The sequence below is a fragment of the Halichoeres trimaculatus genome, unplaced genomic scaffold (assembly GCF_033239565.1).
Source record: "Halichoeres trimaculatus isolate MK-OKI-2021-1 unplaced genomic scaffold, fHalTri1.1 fHalTri1_scaffold_16, whole genome shotgun sequence".
In the NCBI taxonomy this organism is placed as follows: Eukaryota; Metazoa; Chordata; class Actinopteri; order Labriformes; family Labridae; genus Halichoeres; species Halichoeres trimaculatus.
Genome location: NW_027437194.1, coordinates 31,889,001 through 31,916,355, shown reverse-complemented (window position 1 = coordinate 31,916,355; position 27,355 = coordinate 31,889,001). Strand labels below are relative to the sequence as shown.

At 44.0% G+C, this 27,355-nt stretch overlaps 1 protein-coding gene across 8 annotated transcripts in view; it reads right to left on the bottom strand.

Annotated features, from left to right (window-relative positions):
* Positions 1-27,355, bottom strand: part of rimbp2a (RIMS binding protein 2a) — a 107,577-nt gene that overhangs the window by 77,393 nt on the left and 2,829 nt on the right. For 3 of the 8 annotated variants that reach the window (XM_074689972.1, XM_074689968.1, XM_074689973.1), the window contains exon 1: positions 10,866-11,075. The gene's annotated coding sequence lies outside the window, so the exon portion shown is untranslated. Of the gene's footprint in view, positions 1-10,444; positions 10,593-10,865; positions 11,076-22,653; positions 22,798-27,355 lie in introns of those variants that run through there. The other 5 variants (XM_074689970.1, XM_074689969.1, XM_074689975.1 and 2 more) reach the window with 4 other exon arrangements.

Sequence of the window (27,355 nt, the reverse complement as noted above, 5' to 3'; positions counted from 1 at the left end):
ATTGGCGTGGTAGCATTACGCTCTTGGCCTGCGTCGTATTTTTCAAACACAGAAGCTTCTGTACATAGTCTGGCGTTTACCTCCAAAATGAAACCATCTGCCGACAGAACAGGGCTCACTGTGATTGGTTGCTGGGCTGCCCTCTGTCCTGCGTATGTAACAGTTCTGGGATATCCGAACATCAGCTGTGCACGTCATCTCCTATGTCTCTCCTCTCCTCTCTGTTCGTTCCTGTCATAATTGTGACAGCAACATGTGATTAGTGTTAAGGCCCATTTCTCCTCTGTATGTACTAACATGTATCCCGCTTTTTCAAACCACGTTACCCTCACTGCTCACATACATCATGAGCTAGTGATGTGCCGTTAGTGAAAGTTTCGTTCAAACAAACAAATCATCTGGGTGAACGAACTGAACTAAATCACTTTCTGAAAAGATTTGTTCATTTTTTCAATTTCAGTTGCGCTCTCCTCTCTCCCGTTTTCTTTCACTCTCTCTACACTTTAAGAGTGGCCTAAGCCCGCCCTCCCTCTCCCTTTCATGACAGGGATATTTAGTGACTGAACCAACAGGTCACACACACACACACACACACACACACACACACACACACACACACACACAAGTACACCCTGTATTGCGGACAGTGTGCATGGAAAACAACCACAAGAAACGGTAGAAACACAGCTACACACCCGTACTTTTCTGCTGTGATGATAAAACAAAGAGCACTTTAATAGTAATACTAAATGTTTTATGTTCAATGTTTACTTTTTAAATTTTTTAATTTGTTCTTATCTTATCTTTGGTGTTTTATAATTGTGTGATGTTGATCTCAAGTACTGCTAAACAAATCTACCTACGGGTACAAATAAAGTACCCTGAACCTGAACCTGAACCTGAACCTGAACCTGAACCTGAGCTACCAGCCTTCTCTGTGAAGATGCAACACTCCTCCCCGCCGCAGCCACCGCCGCCCCAGCTCTGTCAACACAGAGGAAACACTGCTTTTTATCGCTGCTTTCAAGTTACAAACAGCTTATATATATACTGCTTAATTTTACTCAGCTGACTGTTTAACCATCAACTAACAACGGTCTCAACTGATTATGTTTCAGACAGCAAACTGTGTGTGACTGAGGCTGAAGACTAGAAGTCTCGCACCTCAGTCAGCAAGTGAAGGAACTCCTCTCAGTTCAGTCAGTCAGTTAGCTCTGTAACATACTGAATACACATGAATGAGAGAGAGAGAGACTCAGTGAATGTATTTAGGACACTAACACATGATTTACTTTCATCAACTGTTTTTCATATTGTAGGTTTTACTATGCAAATGAAAGACATACGCAATAAGGTGTTGTATTATTATTATTATTTTTTTTAGGCCAAATGAAAAATATTTTGAAAATATAAATGATAGAAATCAATTAGCCAGGTAGAAACTATCGACAATACTGTTGGTCTACATTTAAAAAATGCTTAAATGACTCACTGACAGGGAGTCATTTGTGTACTGGTTAAAGTAAACAGAACGGTCAGAAAAAATAGATGTAATTGTGATTGAAGTAACATACAGATGTTTGAATTTCCTCACCAACCTTCAGAGTTTTTCTTCAAAATGTTCCTCCATTGTTATTTCTCCTTCATGTCTCTCTAGAGCTACGTATCAGGAAGTAGCAGCACTGCCCCCCTCTGTGGTGCTGCTCCGTTTGGCCTGTATCTGTGAGCTTTATGGAAATGTGCAGAAATTAACTGAACTCAGAGCACGGACAGAAGGCTCTGTATCCACATCTGTATTTAATGTTGAGCACAAATGGGCCTTTACATGGTATCCCAAAAAATCTAAATGCTGCAAGCCGAAAAGATGGCAGGACCAAAGCAGCTGTTCTGACTGTTATCCAGACCACACTGCCAACTAGTGTTTCAGCTGAGGACTGCGGAGGGACACACAAGTACTTAGTGCTATCTACTGTGACAGCAATTACAGCGTGAAGTCTGTGACAAACACATACTTGAACCATGAGGCCAACCAGGACCCCTGCATACTGGATTTGGAAAGTCACAAACTGTATCTGGAAAATGTCACATTTATCAATTCAAACTCCCTCAGCAAGGAAAGAGAGTTCATCTGGTTCACAGTCTGTGGACAGGAGACCGTTTTTCAGACTTAATGCACAGAGACACAGAATGCTGTAGATAGACTGTTTGGTAACTTATGTTCATCAAAAAGTTTGCTGCAGCACTGCACTGAGCATGCACGCGGCGAGGTCTGAGGTCTCCAGTGAACCAGACTCAGTGGCAGAGAGCAGTCGGTAAAAGTTACAGCAGCACAGGTCCTGTCATGTCATCTGTGCCCGAGCAGGCTGGTCTGTCTGACATTGTGTACTCCTCTGTCCCTTCTGCCTACATCCAGTTGCCCTTAGTGTTCAGTCCACCAAAGGCTCCTGTCATTAGTTTAATCATTCAGGCTCTTACAGACACAAAGCACAGGGGAGAGGAGGGACTGAACAGGATGAGTGAGGAGGAAGACAGCTGCACCAGACGGGGACAATTCAGGGGAAAGACGGTAATGGAGTCGTTATTTAGGGGAACAGACAGAGAGGAAGGTGTGATCACGAGGAGAGAGAAATTGAGAGCAGAGCCTCAAAATGACAAACGACAGTCGGAGGCAATTAGTGCCACGGAATTAACAGGCCTTTTATCAGCATGATCTTCCACTACAGGGCTCACAAAGCATGGCAGCCGTAAAAACCAAAGAGGACACAAAATGAAGTTTTAGGAAGGGCACGTTGGTTTGATACACTTTCCTTTCCACATATGCCACTGCTATAAACAAGACTGTCCAACCTGGCTATGGGCTGTTAAAGCTTTATATCAGGAAGATACACCTGTCCTCAGGTGATACCAAGACCAAAGAGAAGGTAGGAGGTACAGCTGAAGCTTGAACCCCACCAGAGGTGAACCAGTGCTTCAGCACCTTTCATTACTCATTTATTTCACAGGATTGAAAATCCCGTTAAAGAGCGCATGCCAAGAGAAATGAAGAGAGAGTGTTTTCCTTATTCAAGTTTGAGTATGTAGTTGGACTTCAGTCAGACCAACCTTCTACTCCTGACATCCCCCTCCTCCTCCTCTAACGTTGCTACTTTGCCCCACCCTCCTCTCTTTGCTTTTCCTCCCTCTGCAGTGCTCTGTGTCTTTCCTTTAATATAACTTCTGTGTATCTTGGAAAGCTGCCAAGAAATGTGTGGAGGAAATGTTCCTTTATTGTTCCCTTCTCTGCCTCCCCACTGGCTAAATGACACCAACACTTATGGATTGTATGCTACCAATCAAGAGCTCTCACTCATATTTAGGCCTGTCTTAGTATTCAGAGCTACACATGGCCTACATGCATACACAAACACGTGCACACACATACACATGCACACACATACACATGCACACACAAACACATGCGCACACAGGCACACATGTACACACGTATACATGCACACATGTACACTTGCACATGTACACACAATACATGCACACACACCAGGGGCTGGGGAGGGTGAGATGAGGGGATGATGGCGTTGCTATAGAAACTGTTCTCTTTCAGGTATGTAGTGTCAGGATGATAAAAAGAAGTGATGAAGTATCACATTCAACATATCTGATGCCCTTTGAATTGTCTGAATATTCACCTGCAAACAAATACTGCAAAAGCCAGATGTCTAATGTAGACACTGTGATGAATGAGCACAAAAAAATCAAAAAAAGAGCAAAGAGAGGGTGCACACTGCTCCATAAAACACTGTATAAAAGCATAAACCACATCCAGAACACAAGTGTGAATGAGGGCATTGTAGATGTTGGGAATAGCTCAAAAGTAGAGATAGGATGTGAGGGATACTTGGTGTGAGTATAAGACACTGGGATGGGTGAATGCTGGCATGTAATCCCAGGATGATTAGGGAATAAGTGGTTTCTGCAAACACAGCACTCCAATAGTTCTGGAGAGACAAACACCTCTTTTAAACCAGAGACTAATGTCCAACCAGCTGACAAGTTCACAGGTCAGGAGAGACCAGAGCAAAGTCTGAAAAGAGCACAACTCACATTTAAACACGACCACAGAGTCTGCAGGTAGATCACTGGTTTACTGAGTGTGGCTCAAGTTAGCAGAGCTAGCACTAGCAGTCTTTGGTTTTCCCTGCAAGTTAACATAGTTTTGCTGCTTCAAGCTTTCATCTCACAGCCGCTGGGAACTATTCAACCATTTATCCAACAGGTCCTGCCCCTTCCGATGGCTGCCCCGCTAGGGCTGAACAATTAATCGATTTTAAACCGACATCGCAATGTCATAAAATGCAATTTTCAAATCGCAAAGGCTGCAATTTAAAAAAAAGAAAAAAGTTTCATGTACACAGACCTAGAGGAAGTATAGTAACTTGTACTTGTCCTCCCTTAAAACCAGCAAAAGTCAAAATGCTGTTTTTTTCTGGCAAAAAAAACCCTGTAAGCTACAAAGCTCCATCCAGTAGAATGATTGTGGCTGGCAGAGCCATAATCCTTCATCACTTTGTTTTGTATGGTTTGTTACTCTTACTGACAATGGGAGGTCAGTAAATTTTTCCAGAGTTCCTTTTTCTTTTTCATTTAAGAAATGCAAAAAAAGACTTGTTTAAATGTCAACAGTATCTTTTGTCGTGTTAGTCATACTATAAAATGACTTCAAACTTGTGTAAAGTGAACAATGCAGAAGATAAATGTCACCCCAAAAAATTGTATGCTAAATCGCAATCGCAATATCGGTCTGAAAAATCGCAGTTCGATTATTTTCCAAAATCATTCAGCCCTATGCCTCACTCTCTATGCCTGCTGGTTGTATACTGATGTTATGATGGTTTGGTTGAGCAAAGATTGCACTTGGCTTTGTTAATCATGTCAAAAAGTTCTTCATTAAACCTCTTTAAAAATGAAAACTGATGGGGCAGGAGAGTTGAGTAAGGGGGAGAATTGAAGAGCATGAGACCAGGTTCCAGAGCTATGACTTTTTTTTTTTTTACTGAAGCACACACACACACACACACACACACACAGTACAAAGAAGTCACACACCTGAAGCAGCTTCCAGGGAGACAGATGGACAAAGGAGTTCCACAGGTGAAGCTTAGGCAATACCACAGCAGCCAAGCAGAGTCTCCTCCCCTCAGTGACTATTTCCCTCCTTACTTAAAACTTATTTACAAATAAACAATATTTACAATTACCCAACACAATGCACATAAGCATAATACCAATACAGATAAAAGAAAATACATAATAAGCTGAAGAAATACCAAACATAAGGCCAAACAATAGGCCTATCACAATAACAAATTTTGCTAGACAATAATTTTCCAAAATATTATTGCCGATAAACGATATTATCGTCAATATTGTTTTGATTTTGTTTCCATTTTTCATTGATGTAATTATGATAAATGGGATAATAAAGTGAGGACACCATGTCAAAAGCAAGAAACTTTAATTTCTTAGGAGTATTTAACTGTAATTAAAAGGTCAGGATCTTTGAAATAAAATAAATTAAACAAAAAATTAGAGATGTCCCAGTCCGATATTAATATCGGATATCGGTCCGATATCAGCAAAAAATCAAATATCGGTATCGTATCGGAATGCATCTAAAATCTCCGATATCAGCACTCCGATATAAGCAGTCTATTCCAGACTCCCCTTCTGCTGCTTTTATTTGATTTACTTAGGTTATTTTCTGGGTCTTCTAATTTATTCTTTATTTTATTCAATTACTAGTATATTCTTATATTTAATGTTAAAATTTCTGTTACCCATTGGTTAATAATAAATGTGTCAGTTTTTCCTCATACCTACTGTTGCTGACTGCTGTTCTTTGTTTGAATAATATCACTTAATCAAGCCTTTTCTAACATGACAGACATACTACAGAATAAGTAATAAAAGTTTGCATGTTTAATGCTGATATCATATCAGATTAATATCGGTATCGGTCAATACTCAATGCTGCAGTATGGGTATCGTATCGGAAGTGAAAATGTAATATTGGGACATCCCTACAAAAAATATAATAAATTTAACAAATAAGAAAGAGAAAAAATACAATGAAAATGAAATGGACAATCTTTTAGAAAAAAATACATGTCAATGAGAATAATTAATACTAATCAAAAACAATAAAACATAGACCCTGTCTCTAAAGAAAAAACAACCCCCCGCAAAAAAAACAACAATAAAAACTATAGCCTAAATAAAAGGGAGTTTATACAGTTCCTGAATTGTTTGTAACATGTCCTTTTTCCCAGTCAATCCGTACTGTCTGTCAAACATTTTTAACATTTCTGGCTTTCAGCCGTATTGAAGGGCTGCATTTCTTTGGCAATGTCTCTGTCTTTGAGCGCCCACCATTTGGAGCTTTTATTTCTATTTACTTTGCCTACCAAAAGCTCCAGTAAGAGCGGATTGTCAAAGAACAAGGCTCCGCTGCACCTCCCCTTCTTCCTCTTTGTCGCCACTATTTTCAAACAAATGCCACATATCAGCTCGTTGGTGTTTATGAGCTCACACTTTGTTCAATCTGATAAAAAAACAAAATCTTCCCACACTGGGACTGTGGCAGGCGGCTTAAGAACCGAATCTTTGGTGCCATCACTCATATTAGCGTGTGTTTCCTCCTTACCCCTCAGGACGCTCGCTTCAGCTCTCTCCATGTGTACGCGCCAGCAGCCCCATCTTCACCCCAAAGATCGCATTTTTGACAGATGCTCACTCCGCTATAAATCCGCTAAATCTGCTACAGAACCTATACACCCCGATGTTAGGAAAGATAGACGTAGTGAGCCATCTTCTCATTCGGCCTCTTTGGTCAAAGAGAGGAGGAAAACAAAAATGCATGCATGTGTAAGTTTATCGAGGCTGGCAAACTTACCGAGGACGTTTTTATTTATCATTCGGTTAATTGATTTATTGATTAGTGTGACAGGCCTACCAAACAACAAAACACCTCATTAACCCCCTCCCCACCCTCATCCCTGATCCCTAAACTCCACCTAAAACCCTAAAACTGCTGAAGTCCTGTGGCTGATTCCATGTGTGCATCCATGCAACCCCCCCCCCCCCCCCCCCCCTGGAGATAGACTTCAGAGAGAGAGGGATCCGTAAGGGTTCCAAAATACAAAAAAATAAATAAATAAATAAAAATTCTCTGCATTAGATTTTGGTTTCACCTGACAGTCATTGTGCCTGTGCAGATTTTTCTCACCTTAGTGAGGGGGATGCCCTCACAGTTAGTTGCCATGTGAAGTACCCATCCCTAAAATAAAATAAATTAGCGATTTCTCAAAAGTCATAACTCATCTCAAACACAGACTGCTCCCGCTCAGTTATTACACGCTTGTTTAACATGACGTGTACAGTTTTATCTGCATGCTCTAGATCAGAGTGCAGCCAAACAGCCTCAGGTGACACATGCCATCTGTCAGCTGTGCTTGTTTACATCTGGGTAGTAGATTTTTTTAGCATTATGGAAGTGGCCATAAGCCAGAGCTCCAGGCCCAGCTGGTGGCATGCAGTGGAACCAAAGCTCAGCCCAAACAGCTATCCCTGGTCAAAATCTGTGAAGCTAACGCAGAAGTGCTAAAATCTGCAGATATAGGGGAGTCCCCCTGAGGCTGGCTGCAGAGTCACTGAAAACCACAAACACATGGAGCTCATAAGTTGACCTTTAAAGAGCCTGGTTAAAGAAATGGCTCATCTCTTTATCCATACACACACTGTACACTTTAATACAACTCTGTTGCAAGTTCTCAAACTCATGAGATTTATCCAAATGAGGGCATGTCTGTTTTGATTGACAGGTGTGCATCCTGTAGGTGTCTGCAAAGAGGCTAAAAAAAATAAATAAAGCCGTATTGAAGGGCTGCATTTCTTTGGCAATGTCTCTGTCTTTGAGCGCCCACCATTTGGAGCTTTTATTTCTATTTACTTTGCCGACCAAAAGCTTCAGTAAGAGCGGATTGTCAAAGAACAAGGCTCCGATGCACCTCCCCTTCTTCCTCTTTGTCGCCACTATTTTCAAACAAATGCCACGAGATGCCCTCACAGTTAGTTGCCATGTGAACCATGTCTCCACCTCATCCTAAATTAAAACAGAGCTAGGTTCAGTTCAGCATTTCCAACACAACAATCAGCTTCAGAACTGCACATCAGAAATAAACAGGTGATGTCACGGAGACTGACTTCTTAAATTACAGTCTGTAAACACAACATGTGACCTGCATGTCAGGCTTACAACTCAAATATACTATGGACTTTTTTTATCTCTAAATCTGGTGACGTTCAGTCATTTAGCTGAAGGTGCATGTTCCTGTAGAGCTGGTGTAATACTGATACTAGAGCCCTGCCCTGTGTGTAAGTCAGTGCACTGATCTGATGAGAAAAGATCTCACATTAGAGAGTTCAGAAAGATATCGCTACATCTCTTTAAAATATCTTTTCATATGAGCACAACTCTCTGTCATCATGCTGCCACACCCTGGCCAAGCTGTCCAGATATCAGCACACATATGTCCTGAGGAAAATCATGCTTCATCGCTGAGGAAGACTTCTGGCTAACAGGCTCATCACTAATCTCAGGAGGGGTATGAGGAAATCAGCCATGAGACTGAAAAACACAACTTTCCTTTCCCCCATCTTTCCCTCCCTCTCTGGCCCTCTGGCATGGAACTGAGCATCAGTTGGCATGGCCTCACAGTCTGCCGCATGGAGATGAAGGAGAGGGTGAAGAAATGGTAGAGTGCTGCAAAAGGAATATGATGAGATAGAGTAGGGAAGATTTCACCCGCTGACTCTACTCCCAGATTTCCAGATTTTCATGTGAATGAAAAAAAACTGTTAAGCGGGGGACAAAAGAGGAAGGAGGGGGAAAAAAAGTTGCACAGCTCGGAACAAGAAGAAATCTGTAAAAGCAGAGCAATTCTTCCTCTCTGCTCTTTGCCATTTTTCTCTTTTGGTCTGTCACCCACCCACACAGCCATACAGGCAGACATATGCATGGTGCAGAGAGATAAAGCATGGTATATTCTAACCTACACACACACACACACACTCTCTCACACACACATGCACTCTCTCTCACACACACCCACACACATACAACCAACACACACACACACACACACACACACACACACACACACACACACACACACACACACACACACACACACACACACACACACACACACACATTGTAAAGCCTCCATATTAAAACATTTATATCCTACAGAATATTACAGTATCTGCCTTTAGTGAGGGAATGAATGTGATCACAGGAAATGAAGCAGATTCTTTTTCCTGGTCTTCACTGTGGTTTAAACTGCAGAGTAACACAGAGCCCAGTTTTGTATTAACTGACGTTTGTCTCAGTGAAAAAAATCCTCTTTCATGAAGGAAGCAGCAAGTTCTACATTGACAGTCACATGACTGCTTTCACATCTAATAAAAAGACTACAGTTGGTTTGAAATGCTCCTCCTCCTCCTCTCCTCTCATCCTGGGAGGGAGGGATCCCACTCCTTAAATCATGTTTCTCATCCCAATGACTTAAAGTCTGTGTGTGTGTGTGTGTGTGTGTGTGTGTGTGTGTGTGTGTGTGTGTGTGTGTGTGTGTGTGTGTGTGTGTGTGTGTGTGTGTGTGTGTGTCTTTTGCAGATCAGTCTTTATATTTAACAAACCCTTTCTTTCACAAACTGTGTTAAGTTGAAGCCATCGTACAATTCAGTAGAGCACAAATGAAAAGCTCTGTGACAGCAGCTGTTTGATTAGACTGAGTGATTCCTGCTGATGATTAACTGGCAGCTGAGTGTATTTAGTTTAGCTTTATGTTCATACTCGAACACACATTCAGCAGCAGATTTTCCTAATGTGCTTTAACCACTGATGTATAGGAGGTGACACTCAGTCACGCAAGGGTTAATATTCACCACCAGCACCTGGCAACCTCTCAGCAGGCAGCAAGGCTCAGGTTACTGTTAGAGCACACGCACACTCACACACACACATACACCCACACACACACACTCAAAATCAATGTGTATGACAGAGCAGCACACACTCCCCTCTGACTCCCCTCACGGATTACGTGAACATATGTCTGCACATGTTGTTTCACCATTTCTGACACCTGCAAGTGAATCCACACCACCCAAACACTGAATCTGCCTGCAGTCCTTACAGAAAGCCATGTCCAACACACACACACACACACACACACACACACACACACACACACACACACATATTCTCAAATGTGTTATTTAACTTGTTTTAAGCCACAAACACACCATTAGATCCATACACCCAAACCCCACCCCCCACCTTCCAGCTCTCAACACACACCGCACAGGCACAGGCACGCACACACACCTCCAAACAGGTGTCTCTGCTACAGTCCAGTCTCAAAGAGGCTGGATGCTGCTTTTCTCCCCCTCCATCAAGTCCCAGAGGAGAAACAAATTAGCCAATCCTCCTCTTCTTCTCCTTCTTTTCCTCCTCCTCCTCTCCTCTCATCCTCCTTCTTCTCCTCCTCTCCTCCTCTCCTCCTCTCTGTGGTGTCTGTCGCCTTGTGCAGCAGCTTCACACACACAGCTTTTCCCCAGCTGCTGGGCTATGCTAACCCTGAGCACTATATATAGAGCTGAACAAGAGCGAAATCAAGCACAAGCACACAAACACGGAGTGAGGCCGCTGATGCTGACACACGCGCGCTCGCTCGCTCGCTCGCTCGCTCGCACGCGCGCGCAGCAGTGCAGAGGATGCAGAGTGCTGAGAAAGGATCAGTATTTACCGTGTGTGGTGGCTAGCACAGGAGCATCCTGACTGAGGTGTCGCTTCCTCCTTCCTCCTCCTTGCTCTGGTCTCCTCCCTCCTCCGCTGCTCTGTCTCTCTGGGTGGGGAATTGTCAAACGGCTGCAGCAGCAGCAGCAGCAGCAGCAGCTCCGGGGCCTGCGCGTCTCCGTCTCTTTCTCTCCTCCGCCCCCTCTCCACAAACGCTCTCTTTCCTCTCCTCCCTTTCCTCTCACTCTCTCCCCACCCCCGAAGACCCTCCTCCTTTACACCCTTCCTCTTCCATCATTTTCTCCTCTTACTCTCTCTCCTCCTCTGCTCAGTTCCTCCTCTTCCTCTCTCGCCCTGAACGCGTGTGCAGCGATCTGCGGAAATCCACTCTGTTGAATTAATCAGCCAGCTCCTCTGCTCCAGCCGTCAGCTCCATCAGCAGTATGAGGACTGTGAGGTGCAAGCAGAGTCACTGGCGCTGGGGAGCAGACATCTTGGAGTCTGGGATCCAAAATAAGAGGGCTTTGCTGGAAAGCTGTCCTGTAGTCTAGACCTTGCTGCCTGTCTGCCAAATTGAGTGAAATGACAGCAGTCTGCGTGATGCTGTCAGACACACTTTGCCTCCTCTGCTCAGCCTCCTCTGCTCAGCCTCCAGTTTGGATCCAAATTCATGGAGCTAAGTGAGCGGGGTCTGACTGATGTCATTTTATGAACACACTCATGTCAGAGCTCTATACAGAAACAAACGTGTCTGCTTGGACTGTTTACAGTCACCCTGCAGGGTCCATGGAGGGCCTGATGAGTATGAGTATGATAACATGCTATCACATCGTTGGAGTATGAAGTTATCATCAGCAGTCAGTGTAAGATTTCCCTGCCAAGCTTCTGTTTCATTCTGTTATGTAACGCAGCAAGCCAACACAGCTGGCGCAACAAAGATATCAAGCTCTCCATTTTTTGCTCTATCCATGAATGCCTAACCTAAACCTGTCCATTGGCCAGACTGCAGCAGCTGGTAGCCTAGCTTTAGTTCAACACCCCACTCTTCAGCATAGGGGCCAAGCGGACCAGGATCCTCTGTGGGTGTTACACTTAAACAACCATAAACTGTAAGATATAAGGAAGTGGTCCCTGTGATGTCACCTATTAGTTTGTAAGATGGAGTTTTGAAGCTTGTTCTAGGTCACAATGAAAAAGCTTGACCCGACCTTGCTTAGTATTAGGTGAGGTCAAGGGGCAGAGCTCTAGCCTCTTCACAGACAGATACAGGGAGCCTACCTCACAGCCTGCCCTTATAGGAAAGTCATGATGTGATAGCTAGAAAAATATCACATTATGAAAAATCCCCCCCTGTACAGTGCGTGCTGATACAGAAAAAAGGCACTAGGACCTTTTTTTTTTTTTTGACGCATGCTCTTAACGTGTTTATTAATGCAGTAAAACTCTGGCTTTGTAAAATGGTGAGCATGAAGCTTCTGGAGCTTCCGCAGCCAGCCTCAAGTGGACACTTAAAGAACTGCAGTTTGCAGCACTTCAGGCTTCATATTCTAAGACTGGAGCTCAATGCTTTGCGAAGAACTCCGTTTAAAAAAAACAACAATCCCTTCTGTCAATGTTATGTAACTGATATTGAAACACCACGACAGTCAGCAGGTCATGTATACCCTCTCATGTTTAGCAGAGCTATATCATCTGTTCTTTGAGTCATGGTACAGATGAAATAATAAATCAAACAGAGGTGAAGCCATGAACTGTGCGACAGATTAGCACACAGATGTCCAGAGATGACTAAAATAAAGCAAACATAAATGCTGTGAATCCAGAAATACTGACATCAATCATCATCTCTGGTTTAAATTTTAAAAGCAACACACAGCCTAATTTTATCCCTATGAACCAATTATTCCATTTTCATTCTGCTCCAACACTAATCCTCACAGTTTCACAGCCTTAACTACAACACAGACTACTTGTTATCACACTGCCCACACAGCCCCGTCACAATGACTAATTATTACAGTATTGACATCAGATTATGTGTGGGGGCACATGCGTGTCCGTGCATGTGTCAATGTGAGTGTGGGTAAAGCACAGTTAGCCTCCAGAATGATTTAATCAGGTTAAGGGGATTTTCAATTAATCCAGGAGGGCCCTACATATGGACAGTCCCATACTTATTTTTCTTTCTGAGGCGACAGGATGTATCCCTCTCCACCTCAAAGGCTTGTGTGTGAATAGGCTGTATGATTCACTGCTCCCTCGGGATGGACTGGGAACATGTTTGGGACACTTGTTTTGTGGAGTTTTCCTCCTGAAATGAAGCCAGTGCTGGACATTTATGAAACTGTCTGATTCTGTACCACACTGCCATCATACAGACATGTCTTATTTCCAATGACGGCTTCAAGTCAGCTAAGGATTCGGGCTGTGGCAGCACAGGAAGCAGGACTGTGAGATACTACAGTTATCATACATCCTCATCATAGAAACATGATCCAACGTCTCATAGGAAGGAAGTATAACTCACTCCAAATTTTGAGCACGAATTGAACTCAGAAAATGTTTGAAATCTTATTACAGGCTGGCATGGCCGACCCTGATACACATCACATCTACTTTGATTACTGCAAGCATGAAGCTGCACAGGCCAGTCCAACACCAGCCCCTCAGCCTGGGTGTGGGCACTGAGAGGTTAGGGCAGCGAGGAGCCGTATGGAGAAGAGGGGGATCAAGATGAAGGAAAAGACAAAAGTTTGAGGAAAAAGAGAGGGGACAGAACAGATGTGAGGTATGGGAAGGAAAGGAGCCTAGAAGCATACTCTATGAAATAAAACCAGAACCCATAAAGCAAGGGGTCCACTGCCAGTGAAGATATATCTGATACTACTTCAGAGGTGGTAGAAATACACACCTTTATAAATCTGATGTTTGATGATTTTTTAATCTTACAATAAAAACACTGTGAGGAGTTTTCATTTTGAAATACTTTATGTGACCCCCCCCCCCCCCCCCCCTTCAGATCAAATTTAAGGAGGCTTTCAGAAACAGTGATTACATGTCCTATGAGCACCATCAGCCACTGTTACAAAGATGCTCCTGGTGCTAAAAGCCCCTAGGGGTTCAGTTCAGTTTGTCTCAGTACGGCACATAATTTGTGGCATTTCCTTTGACTAAAACCAGAACAGGTCCCCAAAATACCGACCCATACTGTCCCCCTTTTTGGGACCCTTCTGTTGTGGTGCTAGACATACTGACCCCAGAAGAAGCTAGAAACACTGCAGTCCTCTGATTGGTGGAAAGAATCATCACATCCTGTGTGACAGCAATAATAACGAACAACATTCTGCCATGTTTGAATCGAAAGTTACAAATGCAACTACGGTTCTATGAATCCGGGATGACCACCAGAGGCAGTGCTTCAAGCACTAGATATCACCGTCTCGCACATGCCCAGGTCGAGTACACGTACCAACAAAGTCACATGTGACCCCGAATGACCCTCAGAAGCCATAAGTTCCAGTGTCATCAGAGGATATGTCCATCTAGAATCTTTTTGTGGAATCACAAAGATTCTGAGTGACTGAGCGCTCTGGAGGTCATCTGGTATTCACAGAACCATAGTTACATTCGTAACTTTCGATTTAAACATGTGTAACGTAAGTCAGGCTGGGACCTGGTTTCGCAGCTCTGACCTAGTCTCCAACTTGAACCCCCCCAAGGAAGGAGAGGTAATAAAGCAAGTTTTGGAAAAACAGACCTCTGCGCTAAAGTGGTTTTCTCCCCAAGTCTGCCTCATCCCTTCCTCTGATGTTTGCAAGACTATAAAAGACATCGCTGTAAATTCGAAGACTTTTGGTTGACACCTGGCGGACATGTGAAACTGTACAGACATCCTTCTCTCAGGGAGAGGCTGGAGAGACCTCTCAGCCTCCACCTTGTATCTTGTGACCCTTGACCTTTCTCTCTGGGAACAGGAGAGAAGGAATGCCAGGAGAAGATCTGCTCCCCACCTTCTCCTCAAAGACAAAGACTCTTTGATTCACACAGTTGAGAACAGCACAAAAATGATGATTTTACACTAAGACTTACATGTACATCTTCACCTTTGCAAACATGTACTGTGTAATGAGAATCATTGATAATGTGCGTGTGAAAACTGCTGTCTTCCCATTGTAACATCTTGATTTTTATTTTATGGGATTCTCAAAGAGGAAAACCTGTCATGTTTAGTCTTGATGTGAAGCTTAAATCATAAGAAATGTGATTTTGACTATTACATATAAAAATCTCTTTACAGTTTAAAGTTATAGTTAGTTAGTGATCTCTGGGACAATCTGATCCACGTGCAGAAAGATGAGACGTGGAGGGGCGTCAGCCTAAAGTGACCTCACTGACTCGGTGGGAAAAGCTGAGTAAAACTCCACACCAGTACAAGAACTTTGGCTCTTTCCTCTACCCCTCATCCAGAGGGCTCTTTCTTCTACCCTTCTTCCAGGAGGCTAGGCTCTCTCGTTTCATCCTTCCTCCAGAAAGCTCTTGCTCTTTTCTCTTCACCCTTCAACACGAAGGCTCTCTTCCTTCCTCCTTCCTTCATCCAGAAGGCTCTTCTTCTTCCTCTGCTCCTGAACCTAGGGCACCTAAGGAACACACGTCATCAATAACTTTGCTCCCAGGAACTGGCACCGCACCTTCCAGCTCCGAACTTATCACCGGCTCTAGACTCTACAGGCTGAGACGCAAGTCACCTCAGCCCGACTGCATCCAGTCATCTATCGGTGCCTGGGTCTCTCCCTGAGACACCCAGCTGATCGGCGGGGATTCCCCCTCATGCGCTGACGTCAGGAGACCAGCGCTGCTCACTGCTTTCCCTGCGGTGATTCAACTTTGGAACTCTGCCAAAGTTCCAACCCGACGCCCGGCATCATCGCTGCTGGTCCAGCTCCCCCTGCCGCTGTGAGAATCGACGCTACGGACTCCACTCATCAGACACCATCTTCGTGACACTCCGCTGACCTGCCTGCAACAGACTTCCTGTGACCACAAACAACCTCTGTCACCCCCACATCTGCAGCAGACTCAGCCACCTCTGTCGTCGCCTCCACTCTCACCATCGGCCTTAGAACTTGTGTAAGACAATCTTGCATTTACTGGTATATCGTGGTCAATGCCCCAGAGATCTTGGGTGGGTTAGTTAGTTTATGTGGGTTGGTTAATGTCATTTTTATTCCATTTATTCCGGTTTTTATGATCAGTTTCACTTTCTATTCATCAACGCATTATCCTTTTATATCTTCCACCTGTTCATTTATTCATGCACATTTTCCTCTTTTTAGTTAGTAAATAAACTTTCCATATAGAAAGAAATTGCTTTCTGTCTTTGTGTGGTTGAAATTAACGGCCTCTGTACACCGTTCAAAAGAAGTCACGTTTGATGTAGCGGCTTTTTGATATTGAGACTTGATAATTGGTAATTCTATGAATTATTAACTCACAAATTCTTACAGTAAACCTTTCTAGAGTTTCCCTGTTTTCTCTAAACTGGGTGGTGCCCTGACTTAAATTTAAACTCACATATTGTAAGTTTAAATGTCTTTTGAAAGTTATACTTTCGCTCCGGTGGAATGCTGGCATTCTGCTGTTAGTAATTAATTAGTCATTCTTTGACACCGATTCACGCTACACATGGCAGGGTGTTGTTGAAATAGAGCAAAAGTTACATACATAACTTTTGTTCTATTTCATCCCTCCTGACCGCCAGAGGCGGTGCTTCAAGCACTGGATGACATATACCAACAGAGTCATGCGGATTCCAAACCCACCTCAGTAGCAGGAGGTTGAATGTTCCGGAACCAGGACTGCATCCAGTGGAGGGGGGTCAGCAACATTCACCCTTTAGAACCTCGCAAAGGTGCTAGGTGAAGCCCAGGGGGCTGCAGCACAAATAGCTGAGAGGGGGACACCCCTCAGGGCAGCCCATTATCCAGAAAAGCCCCTAGTAGAGTGGTCTCGCACCCCACCCCATGGTGGGGGGTGGCCAGTAGACACATAGGCATGAGTGATCGTGTCAACAATCCAGTGGGACACCCACTGCTTTGAGATAGCATAATCAACGTAGACATCAAATGCCCCAGCTCCCTAGTCATGAAGGCAAAAGCCTGCAAAGAGGCATCACTGAAGCCCAGCACAGACGCATCCACCGGCGCCTGCTGTAAAGAAGGCCAGGCCCAACATGAGGTGGGAGAGGGAGTTTCCGATGTGGCCCATGAGGGCCCCCGCATCATACGCCTTTGACAGAAGTTCATCGGTGACCCTGCACTGAGATCTAGCATACCTGGTATCTGACCTAAGAGTCTCATCAGGAGAGACTATCTGAGATGCAATAGCTGGCTCCACAGCAGGCATGCAACCCAAGCCATGCTTAGCTGCATCCTGCATAGCCACTAGAGCCCGGGCATCAGAGGTTGAGTGGGAGAAGGTCTCAGAGTCTCTCCAGCAGGCATGCAACTCCCGAATGTAGTCCTCCGACAGAGGAACAGCAAAAGTAGTCAGGACTGGCTGACGTCTGAAAAAAGCACTGACTGGCGCCTGGCCAGCATCTAGCTGCCGGTGAACCAGAGCCCCACGAATGATACTCCCCAGAGACGCATCCTCTGACCCACGAGAGGAACCCTGGGTTGATGGATGGGAAGGGGAACTGGAGGCCTGTGGGGACAACTCCTCCATAAAGTCACCAAAGTGGGTAGCAGATGCCACAATAGAAAAGGCGTCCTCCTCACCGTGCAACAGGGGCTCAGGTACAGTCGCCTTAGACTGAAGGGCCAGAGGGGCCATACAGTCTACACATGAACGGGACATGATGAAGGGCAGCCGGGAACTACACGTGCCAGGAGAGGGAGCGAGAGCACTGTCTTCCTGGGGAGCTGTAACTCGGCTAGTTGAAAGAAAAACGTGCCCCGATGAGCCTCACCACTGACAGCTTGAGCGAGAGCAGTGCTGACCGAGTCGTATCCAGTACAGGTCAAAGGAGCTGCACCAGTCCACTAACAAGAGAGGGAGTAGAACACCATAGCCCATTGTCAACACGTTACAACAAATAACTAAGGGCAAGTGGGAGCACTGCTTCAATCAGAATAATTAGATAAAAAACAGAACCAGGCTAAGGTAATGAGGCGTACTATAACTGCCATACAGTAGCCGAAACAGCAGCTCTGGCGACCTGACCCTACTGAACAAAAAAAGCACCGGCACCAGCCATGACAAAGCTAACAGGGCATACTCTACCACCGTACCCTCAACAGAAAACAGCCACTCGGACACAAGTCCTACTGACCAAAAGAACACCTGCAACAGCCACTAACAAGGTAAGCAGGCGTACACTACCACCGTATTAGGTATTATAATAACAGAAAACAGCAGCTTGGACCCAAGCACTTACGGAACAGAACACAATGGCCCAACCACAGATAGCTGCGGAGTCAACGACTAGCCAAACAAATGAATTACTGGTGTACATACTGAAGCCAACAATCCCGAGTAACAGAACAGCCGACCTGGCCAAACAACGCCGCCAGGTGTTCGCTTACTTAGCAGCCCAGGCTTATGAAGAGAACAAACCAGTTCGTCACAGCCCCTCGAAGGACGATCAACAACTGCAGCCCCGACCACATGGTGCAAGACTGCCAGTGAAAAACCAGTCAACATATGTGCGAGCGAGAAGATGAAAAGGGACATATCCTCTGATGACACTGGAACTTATGGCTTCTGGGGGTCATTTTGGGGTCACATGTGACTTTTTTGGTTTACATACTCGACCTGCCCATGTGTGAGATGGTGATATCCAGTGCTTGAAGCACCGACTGGCGGTCAGAAGGGGTGAAATAGAACTCCAGTCTACACACATAGAAAACTTTCTCTATGTTTGGAAAATGGTTACAAACTGCTGTCCAAACTAAACTTTGTCACATTTTTCTTCGCTGGATCTATTAGCAGGGTACACTGTGGTGTGCTGCTATCTTGTAGCTGATGCAGCTATCAGCATCCAGCTTGCTGCCTACTAAGAAGGACACAGTTGGCTGTGGAAACACAAGCAGGATCAGGCTTTACTGATCCAACCTGTACCAAACTGTACTGATCAAAACCAGACCACTTGGTGGAAACAGGGCCAAAGTGGTCATTTGTTTCAGAAGCAGTAAGATAAAGCATAGATTTCCTTTAAACAAAAACTTTCTTTGTTCAAGACACTTTTAGCAGGATGAGAGAGGTGGTGATAAATGTATGAAGTATCAAATATTAACTGTAAGCTTAAAAAGGGTGATCAGACATACTGCTCTGATGTTACCTATCACAGTCCAGTGAGACAATGTGTGCTCTGTTGACCTGCTAAACAAGAGAAAACATGCATACAGCAACAACATGAGGGGACAGAACAGATGTGAGGTATGGGAAGGAAAGGAGCCTAGAAGCATACTCTATAAATAAAACCAGAACCCATAAAGCAAGGGGTCCACTGCCAGTGAAGATATATCTGATACTACTTCAGAGGTGGTAACAACATTAAACATAAGATTAAACCAGAGCCATTTTAGCATTTTTTTAACCCTGGTTGTAGCTTTTTCACCATCCATAATGAAGTTCTGACTGAAAAGATCTTTTTAGTAACCATGCTGCCATATCAGCCCTGAGTACCAAACATTTTTTTAAAACGCCAGAGGAAAGGGAAAAAATCCTGTGTATGCAGCCTTTGTCACTGAAATTCTGCAGGCAGTGAAATTCAGCTTCAATCAAACTTTGAAGAAAATCTCATTTCAATGTGCAGGTCACGCAGAGGTATTGGGGTAAGAGTGACACTGTTTTAAAACCAGCAGCATGCACTATGGCAGAAACACTGATGTCAAACAACCCTGCTACATAAAACCAGAAAAGTCTGTGGGTCAGCTTAGACAGCACAGGCTATTAGTGATTATTGATTGACTGGTGTGGCTCTTTGCACAGAAACAGTCCATATCATGATGAGGACTATCATCTGAGTGGGTCTGGTAAGCAGGACACAACAGTTGCCATAGGGATGGTGTCCAGGGATGCAGCTATGGCCTTTGAGCAGCTAACAGAAGGTCATCTCTTTCCTGAGGTACTGCTCTCTGACTCTCACAGATTGTTTCCAGGCAACAAATCTACAGCTCGGCGTGCAGTGCAGGAAGCAGTTCACCCTGTTAGACTGTCTGTCAGACTGTCTTTTAAACCCTCTATTAAACTGTCTGTATGACTGTCTGTATGACTGTCTAACTGTAAGTTAGGCTGTCTGTAAGACTATCTGTGCGACTGTCTTAAAGACTGTCTGTGAGACTGTGAGACTGTCTGTTAGTCTCTCTGTGCGACTGTCTGTGCGACTGTCTGTGAGACTCTGTTGGTCTCTCTGTGGGACTGTCTTTAAGACAGTCTGTGAGACTGTCTTTAAGACTGTCTGTGAGACTGTCTGTGAGACTGTCTTTAAGACTGTCTGTGGGACTGTCTTTAAGACAGTCTGTGAGACTGTCTTTAAGACTGTCTGTGAGACTGTCTGTGAGACTATCTTTAAGACTGTCTGTGAGACTGTCTTTAAGACTGTCTGTGAGATTGTCTGTGAGACTGTCTTTAAGACTGTCTGTGAGACTGTCTGTGAGACTGTCTGTGAGATTGTCTGTGAGACTGTCTTTAAGACTGTCTGTGAGACTGTCTATGAGACTGTCTGTGAGATTGTCTGTGAGACTGTCTTTAAGACTGTCTGTGAGACTGTCTGTGAGACTGTCTGTGAGACTGTCTTTAAGACTGTCTGTGAGACTGTCTGTGAGACTGTCTTTAAGACTGTCTGTGAGACTGTCTGTGAGACTGTCTGTGCGACTGTCTGTGAGACTGTCTGTGAGACTGTCTTTAAGACTGTCTGTGAGACTGTCTGTGAGACTGTCTGTGCGACTGTCTGTGCGACTCTGTTAGTCTCTCCGTGGGACTCTCTTTAAGACTGTCTGTGAGACTGTCTGTGAGTCTGTCTTTAAGACTGTCTATTAGACTTTAAAGTGATATATATATATATATATATATATATATATATATATATATATATATATATATATATATATATATATATATATATATATATATATATATATATATATATATATATATATTATTTTTATTTTTTTTTACATTATATATATATATTTTTTTTTTCAATGTCAACCAAGACAATACACAGGAGATCAGAGGTGGTACAGCTGGTGATGAATGTCTTTGTCCCCTAGGGATAGTGCCTTTGTGACTGAAGCATCCAGTTAAACCATAACTAACAATCAGACTGTTCTGCCATTTGCTGTGAACCACAGTTTTTTTTTCTAAGGGCATAGCTCTTCATCGCATTCTATATTCTGTAGGACGAATCATCTGTCAAAATCCTGCTGTCTCAGAGCATGGAAGTATTGTAGCATTTTAACATTCGACATCATTTAAAGGTAATGTGGTGTGTGTGTGCGTGTGTGTGTGTGTGTATGTGAGCAGATCTAAGACTAAGACAGCAAACCCTCCTCCATGACTGAGCTCTTTTGAGTCCCGCTGATCCAAAGCTGAGTCTGTCTGTGCATGAATGACCATGACGCAGTCTGTGGTAGTGTAGCTGTCATCAGTGACAGTAAATAGACTTCCAGGCACCCAGCTGGACTACCTCCAACCTCTCGTAACACACACACACACACACACACACACACACACACACACACACACACACACACACACACACACACATAATTACATAACATTATTGAGTTATGTTGCTGACTGCTGCATGTTAGCTGTGATGACAGACAACAGGACAGGGTTGGTGCCAAGGTTTTGGCTGTGAAGACTGACACAATCTCACACCGGGACAGCTACCACAAGCCTCCTGTTTTTGAAGAGGAAACAAGCTGCAAGGTAAAAATGTTATTTCATGTCTGGTATAGTGATAAGAGGAGTGTTGGGCAGTCCAGGGAGACATTTATGTATTTACTTAGAATGACTGACGGCAGGGAAAGAGGTTTATTCTTCTTCTGCTCTCCGTCTCACTCTGAGGGCTGTGATTGAGGACTCAGTGAGTAATTCTTGATTTGCCCCATAATTCATTTTTAATGAATTTGTGTGTTTTTACCACATAAATGAGAGGCTATAATGATACCCACCTCAAACTGAATAAGGTGTATGAAACCACTCTGAGCAGATGCCCAGACTTAGAGATGATCAGTAACACGTCTGTAAAGCAGGCTGGAGCTGGTGGCTTCAGGGTTTCAAAGCTTCTGACAGCAGCAGCAGCTTTCATGCTCTGTCAGTCCTCCTCTTACAGTCTGTCCACACTCCTGCTAACAGGCATGTTGCTAGGACAATGGCTCACACACCTTATTATCAAAGACCACCTGGGGGGAGGCCTCCGAAGGACAAACTAACTACATAACTGCATGCATGTATGTACAGAAAAATATACAAGGCCCCAACATACACACAGCAAACCCCACACACTCCTTTATCGTGTTTAAGCTCCATTACACACATCCACGTGTGTACAACAAAGAGCAAACACAGGGAGTGTGTGTGCACAGGAGAGTCACACCCATACACACAGCTGCGTCCTCGAAGAATAAAAGCAGCAGTAGCAACAACAGCAACAACACGGTACGCTCTCTGACAGCACGCCAGCACCACACAGATGACCTCTTGATGGCTCCATTTCAGGAACAGCTCTGTGAACAAACGGAATAGGATGAAAACAGGGTGTGTCTCTGTGTGAAAACACAGTTTACCAGTTTCCTGTTCTGCTGCTTCTCTCGGCGGAGCGTGGCCAGCTCCAGCTTCAGAGTTCGGTATCTCTCCTCCAGTAAGCGACAGTGGTTCACGCTGGAAATGCAGTGTCCATCAGCATGCTGGGATGAAACTTCACATCTCAACTGCATAAAGAAGAAAAGAGGAAAATAAACACACAGCAGAAAAAATAAAATGCTCTGACATCACAGAAATTTTAAAACACAAAAAGAAGAGCACGAGTCTGCAGCCACAGACTCAGCTCTGTGAGGCCCACTGACTTATTACCTGATGATTATTCATGAAAAAAGGATTCATGCTTTCATATTTAGTCCTCTCCTGTAGGTCAGGCACAAGGAAAGGATTTCCAGGTCTGAAAGTGAAGCTGCTCCTGCAACAGATCTGAGACTCAGCAGGATTTACCACTCAATGATTTCCTTTCTTTGAAATGGTCTTGATAGGGCTGAGCCCTCCAACAGAAACAGGCTTCTTATCTGTAATTGGCAACCTGGAAGCCTTCTTCAGGGATGCAAATAGTTTCCTGTAATACTCAGATAGTTTTCATTCATGTCAGACATCAGTTTATCAGCCTGTTTTCAGTTGGCAGTTGTCTTGTTTTAGAAAAAAATGCTTTCCTGTCAGTCTCGTATTTTGGTATTACTCTGGGATTCTCTGAGCTGCTGCAGGTGACGCAGGAGCTGAGCAGGGCTGCTCTGCTGAGGTAAGGAGGCTGATTCAGGTTAAGGGGCTGTAGCTCTGTCTGCAGCCTTTATAAGGAGCCCTGCAGGATGTGGGCATGGCCTGCGCTCTGGTTTGTGTCAAAGAGAAAAAAGATCTCCCTGTAAAGTAATTTCAGATTGGATTTGATGCTCCCCTTCAGGCCGCTTTGGCTAACATAGATTTATGACACAGGAACACGTTGGAGAGCTGCAATCTGAAGTCCCAAATGGACTGTAGTCTTCCCAGTTCCCTCCTGAAAAAGCCCACTCAGCCAGCCAAGCTGCTCCAACAGGAGCACAGCTATAAAAAGAAGAGATAAGCACACAACAAAAGAAACCTGTGCTGTGTTAATCTATTTCCTTCTGTCTGTTCCTCTCCAGCTCTGCTCTCTCCAAAACCTGGACTCCCTTCCTCCGCAGACAGAAAGTAAGAGGAGACAAGTTTACTGACCTCATGAGGCATTTTTTCCTGCATTAAGCCCTGAGATTACAGAGAACAGATGGCTCTGATTTCAGTCTGTGTCTAAGATATCACTTCATGTCAGCAGAGAGTTTGGTACCTTTCAACTTGAAATAACAAACCTGTACTTTAACACAATAGACAGACCCATGGGTGAACCAGGCTATCATCTCTCTCTGAACAAACAGGAAAACAAAGGTGCAGAAAAATGTCCGGTTTCACAGACACTGACTTCTAAAAGCCGGTCTGATGGACCTGCCAAGCAGACAGAAGGACGGCCAGATCCACCTACTAATGCGGCAGGCCTGCCAAGCAGACAGGCCTACTGATGGAGCCACTGGTGATAATATGAATGACTTTGCAAGGACAGACAGAGAACTGCTCCCCCTGGTGGCTGGCTGCAGTAAAGGTAAAAAAAAAAAATCTGGTTTCCAGTTATTCTAGATGGGCTGTGGTCAAACTTTAAAAAATTAATAAACCTCATAGAAATGTTTCTCACATCTGATTGTTGTGGTGATTTGAAGATATCATTTGGCTGCCTTGTGCTCAAGGTTATGATAGTTTTGGGTTTGTCATTATAGTTAAGTTTCAGGTAGTTTTGACATTGTTTTTCTCATTTAGTTTAGTTTTAGTTAGTTTTGACATTTTTTTCCATAACATTCAACTTTTAATTGGTTTTAAAGTGGGCATTCTAGTTTTTATTTAGTTTTTATTTTTGCAACAAGGCTTGGCCTTGTCGGGAGGTAGAGTCATGAAGTGATTAAACTCTCGAAAGAAAAAAATATATACTATTTTGTCACCCCGCTCCACTCAGATTCTCCCACAATCCCTCACAGCCTCTACTGGGCAGACTCTGGCTGCACAACTGCTGTCAATGGCTGCGCCTGTGACAGGGGTATTTTGGCTTCAAAACCCTACAATGGTAAATGGCAGAGCCACGCTGTCCACTCTATATACCAGTGGCGGCTGCTGGTCAGTTAAGGAGGGGAAACTCATTTTTTTCCGGCCTACATCATAAATTTGTTGATTTATTTAAACGTAAATTCAACCCTCTGTTCCTCTTCAAGAAAATGATATGTGACCCTGTCGTACCAACCAGGTGTTTTTTCCATGGATTTTACCAGTATCCTCTCAACATTTGTCGTTTTTTAAGAAAGGTAAACTCACTGAGGATCGATAAAGCCTCCGGATCAGTCCAGAACAACTGAATGTAGAACTCAGAAGTTGCTCCGGTGGAGGGTTATACTTTAAGATCACTGACTGGCTCATTTCACTGTCAATCAAAAAGGGATTTGGCCTCTGACAGATCATCCAATCATCATGCAGAAGCCCAGTGTCCAGGCCAGCCCACTGTCTCATAGACTCCCAGAGATGCTGAGCGTCCAATGGGCGGGACAAAGCCCAGCGTTTATCCAATGACCGTCCAGTTTCCACAGTGGAACAACCCACTCTATGCTTCCCCGCTGAAGTCAGAAGACGCTCAGCGTCAGACTATGTGAAAGCGCTGAGACGCGGCTGGGATGAATGAGAAGGAGGTGGAGCCAGTTACCTGTGATAGGAGCTGATTCTGAACTAAAGATGAAGGAATTCTAGCAAATATTTTATCAATGAAATGTACACACAGCAGAACATATCACCACTTTTGGGGGACATTTTAGGGGAAGCTGAGCTTCCCTTGCAGTCTTAGAGCAATCGCCACTGCTATATACAGTGTATGATATGGACACCCATGTGACACTGATACACCAGTCATTGAACTAGAAATCTGCTGATGTGAAAAACTGAGTTGCTTTGTTCAACAAGCTAACATGTTCACAGAGCAGAGAAGCTTAAGTATGAGGAGATGATGAAATCAGCTCTGACAGTCAAGCTCTGCTAATCCTTTCGAGACTTTTTTTAAAGGCTAGATCTGAGAGGGCCATCCATTTCTCACTGATGGCAGTGACACCTGTGGTCAGTATTGGAAGTGCTTTCCTGGGGGTGAAGACTTCATTTCCCATAAGCTCCATCACCCACTGTCAGAAAGACCTGACTCTTACCAAAGTGTGTTGGTTTTGAGGTAAATGAATTGAAAGCAGATCTTTTTTAAACTCCACTTTTCTTTGTTCAAGACAACTTTTCCCAGAATGCAAAGTCAGGGCTCTCAAGTGTCACGCATTGAGCGTGACAATCACTCTTTTGGGTCTTTTGTCACGCACTCCCGCCACACATTGTATTTCTCACGCTGAAAAAAATGTCCACAGAGAAACTTCAGACTTGACTTGGACTCATGAACAATCAATATGATCTCTCTTTTCCTGGTGTATAAACATTAGGAAAACTATGAAATGTCTGATCAGCTATGGCGCATCATAGATATGACGCGCGTCTAGCGCCCTGTGTGCTGGTGAGAGTAAATTCGCAGACAGAAAACTCCATCTCCAAGTTGCTGTTTTCACTCTAGTCTGCATTCAAAACTTGAGAGCCCTGCAAAGTGATGAGGTGAGGTACTTATATTTGGGTTGAAAGGTGACAGAAGTCAGACTCTGTAAAGTCAGTTTTAAGTTAAGTGTCCTGAAGCTGAGCAGACTATCTGTTCAGTGTTCCTCACAGCCCGGTGCTCTGAGACGTGTCTGTAACGTGTAACGTTAGTGAATCCTGGTTCTGTCTTACCAGAGCTCATCTACCAACTCCAACCTCACCAAGCAGAGTTAGCATAACCTCACTCTTCATTTTATTGATAGACTCTTAAGTTTGAACAGACCACTGCAGAATAACTGCTAACTGTGGGTTGGAATGGACATTAGCACAAACAGATAGACCTTTGTTTCAGCCTTTAACATGTGTTTTAGCCTTAAGTTCATGATTTAGCCTTAAGCTCATGTTTAGGCTTATAACTTGTGTTTTAGCCTTTACTTGTGTTTTAACCTTTAGCCTGTATTCAAGCCTTTGGTTAGTGTTTTAGCATTTAGCTCATGCTTTAGCCTTTTGCTCATGTTTTAGCTTTCAGCTCGCGTTCAGGCCTTAAGGTTATGTTTTAGCCTTTAGCTTATGTTTACGCCTTTAGCTTATGTTAGGCCTTTAGCTCGTGTTTTAGCATTTGGCCTGTGTTCAATCCTTTAGCTTGTGTTTTAGTCTTTAGCTCATGGATCCAGTGAAATAAAATTTAGAAAAAACTGACTTTAGCACTGATAAACTGGATTATAAACAGGCAAATGTATAACGTGGGACTGTTCTTAGACCACATACAGTCACAGGGTCTTTAACACAGAGAAAACCTTAAATTCAACTAACCAAATGACTGCACTGAGCAAATTGAGGCTCAAATCAACCCTGAGCTCATCATGAGATGTCAACCTGGAGATTTTCTGTCTCAATCAGCCAGCCATCAAGCAGTCCATGGATGCCAGGACTGCCACCAGTCTCTTGTTGGACAGGGTTCAACTTGTGCCATCCATTTGGGAGACAACGTCATCACCATCATCATCTTCATCTCCATCATCATCATCATCATCCAGAGGGAGCTGCTTTAGCTGCTCTGACAGC